The following is a 5,000-nucleotide window of genomic DNA, read 5'->3' as shown; positions in this document are numbered from 1 at the left end:
CAACTATTGTAAGGGAAATGAGTTTGATTTGCATAAAAATACGCAACTCATTTGCATCTGAATGCACCAGGACTCGCTTTAAAACTGAGGCATGCAGCAACTCAGAAATGGGCTATTCACTTCGTATAAATCACTTACTACTCGTGGAAAATTTTTTGGTTTCCAATAAAGTCCGAAAACTAGTTCAAGTCCAGACTGAAACAAATCCTAGGTCTCAGCTCTTTGAAATTCATGCTTTCTGGTATATTTTTATCTGAATATTTTATACTTAATTTATTCTTGACTAGAATGTTAACGGAACGACCGAAGCCTGCAACTTGTTTAATTTATCATAACCTACTTTCTCTAGTTCTTTTTGTATTCTGTTTTTTGGTCCCAATATCGATTAAAGATCTGGCAGATGGCAATCATGCAGTCTTGATTTATCAACGAGCCAGGAATAAAATTGCCATAACCTGTGACACCGAAACTTTGCTATCGTTTACAGTTAGGTCTGTTTTTAACATTTGCAAGTGTTTAAAACTTTGACAAAAAGTATTATAATTTTTTACAAACAACACTACGGGTACTTTTGTTGGAGCAGAGTAATCAATCCTATCACTGAACAGGCTTTTAATTCGCTCATGAAGAGGTTCTTGCTGGTGGAGTTCTACTAATTTCTTGTAAAGGAGTACTTACCATGCGGACTTTCCCATAAAAATGCCCTTGAAGCTCATCAAAATGGCGGCGAAATAGTAGAGTGCTCCACTTGTAGGATACATAATGTATTTAGTCTGGAAAATGTTCTGAATGATTTCACGGGTAAGTCGGCAGAAAGAATGCTTTTTAAATAAAATCTCTGACCTTTACTGTGTGAACACTAGTTTTCTCTCGTGTTTCCGCTACAGTCATTGTTATTTAAATGATGCCTTGATCATTTCTTAAATAACAAGGACCGGAACCAGGTCATGTCTCGATGATTGGGGAGGGGAGAGGTGGGAATAATGGGGAATTTTGTAGCAACTGAAACAGTGTTAGACTAGATTACAGTGATTGGAAGTGATTATTTTTGTGCACTGACTACTAAATGATTCACTGACAGTTAATGTAAAATTGAGTGAAAACTGACCTGTTTAGCCAAAACTGTTTGTTTTTGACAAGTGAAGTGTATTAAAAAAATAGAAAAATGGCTATTCAATATTTTAATAATGCTCCATTTTTTAGAATATACATGTCCTAGAATACAGGTACCTGACCAGTGGCCACTGGGAAATACCTCTTGTCTGTTGCAACCCTAGGTGGATCTCAATGGAGTCTTGTTGGAGATGCCTTGCCCCAGCTTCCAAACCTGGGGTGGGTGGGAGGGAGGGGCTTGAAGGAAAGGGTGATTATTTCCTAAGTTCTTGAAAAAGCTCCATTTTGTGGGTAATTTAATTTATCATTTCCATTGTAGAAAGTGGATAAGAATTTACAATAATTTCCTTTGTTACAAATTCCATGGCCCCATCCCAGTCCCTAGTCACCATAATTGCCAAAAACGGTCAATAACAATAACATTTTTGGAAAAAAATAATTAAGACATAATAAACTTGCATTGATTAAAAACAAAAAAAGAGATCTTACCTATTGGAGACTTTCTAAAACCTCTAGTCTGGCATGTAACGGTAAATGAAATCGTTGTATTGACTTCATACCCCTTTATAAGTTTGATAGCATCTTCCAAGTTCGTAACATATCCCGAATAATCAGAAAAGCTCTCAGAGAACAGTTGACTCCATGAGGGCGTGTTTACCGCCATCTCCTTCGAATTTGGCTTGTATCTTTGTTTACAGCTTCCGCAGACAGCAAAGATCGCTGTAAAAAGCCCTATTATTCCCACCTCTCCCCTCCCCAATCATCGAGACATGACCTGGCTCCGGTCCTTGTTATTTAAGAAATGATCAAGGCATCATTTAAATAACAATGACTGTAGCAGAAACACGAGAGAAAACTAGTGTTCACACAGTAAAGGTCAGAGATTTTATTTAAAAAGCATTCTTCCTGCCGACTTACCCGTGAAATCATTCGAAACGCTCTTCAGAACATTTTCCAGACTAAATACACTATGTATCCTACAAGTGGAGCACTCTACTCTTTCACCGCCATTTTGATGAGCTTCAAGGGCATTTTTATGGGAAAGTCCGCATGACACTTCGAGAATCGCGGAGTCATCTAAGGTCTTCCTGTTTGTCACGTTTTCATTTCGTAAAAAATGTAAAGATTCTCCACTTTCTCAAATCCCATAATACACCTCTTTTACCTCCCCACCCACCCACTCCCCCCCCCAAAAAAATTGCATAGGCATTGTTTTCGATTTCTTATGGGAAATTTCATGTTCCAGAAGAAATTGTAAAAAAATGATTATTTAAATTTCGGGGGGTAAGAGAGGTGTATTTTTGCGGTTGTCCACCGAGGAGGTCTTAACCAGTTCATAGTAATAATTGAAGATGTATTTGTGAACTGCTTGAAATATCTATGCTCTTTATTGATGATTTCCAAATTCCCTTTCGTAATACCTACGAACAGAATTACTTCCTAGAAGAAAAAAAAAACAGAAATACTCCGAGATAAACGGCCTGAGTTTTCTTACATGAATTCGTCGATCCCACTACGAATGTTCTAAAACGTTTCACGTTTCTGCTTTGAGGGTCGGTCCTACTCCTTCTCATTTTCAACGCGAGTGAACTCTTCAATAATAATGTAATCCGACAAGTCATACTGTGCAGATTTATTACTATTCTGCAAAATAATTTATTCATTGCAGGCTGGTTATGAATTACTGCACGCTGGCAACAAGTGCAGTACTTACACTCTTTTTCAGCAATAATTTGGTAGGCAATGGCGAGCTGATCAAGGGAAGTCTGTATCCCACAGAACGACTGCCAACTGGGAGATTCAGCACGTCCCCTGTTGTAAAAGTCAATCAAAACAAAACTATCCCAGCGTCAAGGGAATTGTGTTACTTTTCACGGAAAAAAACCCGTTCCTTAAGATAAATTTAAATAAATCAGAGAGGATCAAAGCGTTTATATTTTTGTGCGGTCTGACGTAAAAAAAGTAATAGGATTTCTTTCCCGAGTATTTAAATGATGAATAATTAACAATTATTCCATGAGCGCGCGTTGGATATGAGATGATAGATAGCCAACGAGGCGCGTAAAACGCCCCCAAAATATAGAAAACTAGACTACAATAAAAACAAAAAGGCCCAAAAACTCACGCATATGCTTGCCGTGTTTGTAGATCATGGTATAATGGCTCATAACCCATGATGGCTTAGCCAATCAAAACTCTCGAATTACATTATCCAATGATCCAGTTTTTAATAATGATGATTAGTATCACCCAACTAGTGGACTAATGCAAATGCTGCATTTTGATTGGCTACGCTACTAGAGGACTATTAGTAATAGTCCTCGAGTAGCGAAAAGCGTGACGCTTTCTTTCGTTTTGTTCGCAAATAAATATTTCTTTAACTTGCATTTGCTAACTTTATTATTGCCTTTTCTGTCCGACTACTTGGGTGATACTAAAACAATTAGACCCTTCGCCCTCAAGGGCCACGGGTCCAATTGTTAATTAGTATTCAACACATTGTGACAATGTCCAAATATGGTCATAGCGCGCTCAATATTCGTCGTACGTACTCAACGTATATCCTGCGATATACGTAATTTTGTGTGTTGCGGAGAAAACTGGTAGTTTTCCCAGCTCTTTTTTTTCCAACAAACGTAGAGAATTGTGCTTTGTCATCAATGTATTGAATAATAAAACAATTATCCTACGCAGTCGTGTGGAATATCGCCTGATTTTAGCCAACTCGGCCTACGGCCTCGTCGGCTAATCCGCGCGATTTCGCAGGGTACTTACACATGGCATGCACTGGAGAACTGCAAAAGAGTATAATGGGCACACGCACAATTGAAAAAAAGAGGAAACTGGTCAGTAGTGAAAGCTTAGTACTCTCTGCCAGAGCGTTACAGGCATGACGATGCCCCATGGCTGTCATATCAGCCCAGAGTTTGACGCCGTGCTATCTATCAGATACCATGACCGCAACAATGCAGTGAGCGGAGAGAAATGTCTGCGCGTAAACTATATGTGACAAATCCCTTTCTGTTAGCTCACATCTCATTACGTCTCAGCAAATAGTGTTCTCACTTTACAAACTTTTATACATGTTTACACCCTGTTTATTGTCATTAGTAAAAACTACAAACATGTTTTGTTGACTTCAGGAAAGCCCTTGATTCTCGCTTGATCACTTCGACTAAATGCTTTCATTAAAATAAAAAAACCCCAACTTGTGTATAAAATGTTTTACTCGAGGCGGGTCACGTGACTCTGTATGAGCTTTCTGTCATATAACTGCGTCAAAAATATTATAATCAATTGATTATGCACTGAACATGCAACCTAGATCGTTATTCAGTCTGACGATGCTGTCTAAAAACACTAATCTGCGTCGATTGCTTGCAAATACAGTCATCAAGCAATTATGCCCTGATCACAAAGTACAGAAAATACAACCTGAACTTAGAATATATGAAATACGGGATATTAACGTGAAAATGTGACAATATGCATTCCGTTCTGGCCTGGGTTTTCAATTGTAATTGCTCAAGCTGTTAAAACGTTATATGGAAAACAATTTACGAATTTATAGAGCGGTTTTCAAATGAGTGTCGTAAAACCAAAACCATAGTAATTACTTTAACCAATCAAAAAGGACGGAGACAATCCAGTAAACCAATCAAAACTCGAAATAATTACACGTAGCCGACACAAAAGGCGGGAAAATGTGCACGCGCGAACCACAATTGGTTTTGGTTTCACTTCTTATTGGTTGAAATAGTGGTGCGAAAACTTTGAACCAATCACTGAGTGAAGTAGATGCAAAACCAAAGTAATTCGCTAATTACTTTCGACACTCAATTGAAAACCGCTCTATGTGTTCGTACAAATAATAGTCGTATTGAACG

The 5,000-nt window shown here is 38.2% G+C and overlaps 2 protein-coding genes across 4 annotated transcripts in view; both read right to left on the bottom strand.

The window, feature by feature from the left end:
• Positions 1 to 823, bottom strand: part of LOC137984702 (uncharacterized) — a 6,580-nt gene extending 5,757 nt beyond the window's left edge. The window contains exon 1 of the mRNA XM_068831962.1: positions 679 to 823. The gene's annotated coding sequence lies outside the window, so the exon portion shown is untranslated. The remainder of the gene's footprint in view (positions 1 to 678) is intronic.
• Positions 824 to 3,785: 2,962 nt separating this feature from the next.
• Positions 3,786 to 5,000, bottom strand: part of LOC137984701 (uncharacterized) — a 7,691-nt gene continuing 6,476 nt past the window's right edge. For 2 of the 3 annotated variants that reach the window (XM_068831960.1, XM_068831959.1), the window contains exon 2: positions 3,786 to 5,000. This exon is cut by the window's right edge and continues 979 nt beyond it. The gene's annotated coding sequence lies outside the window, so the exon portion shown is untranslated. The other variant, XM_068831958.1, reaches the window with a different exon arrangement.

The sequence above is a fragment of the Montipora foliosa genome, chromosome 14 (assembly GCF_036669935.1).
Source record: "Montipora foliosa isolate CH-2021 chromosome 14, ASM3666993v2, whole genome shotgun sequence".
In the NCBI taxonomy this organism is placed as follows: Eukaryota; Metazoa; Cnidaria; class Anthozoa; order Scleractinia; family Acroporidae; genus Montipora; species Montipora foliosa.
The sequence above is the reverse complement of the archived record's forward strand: the minus strand, read 5'-3'. Positions and strand labels throughout refer to the sequence as shown.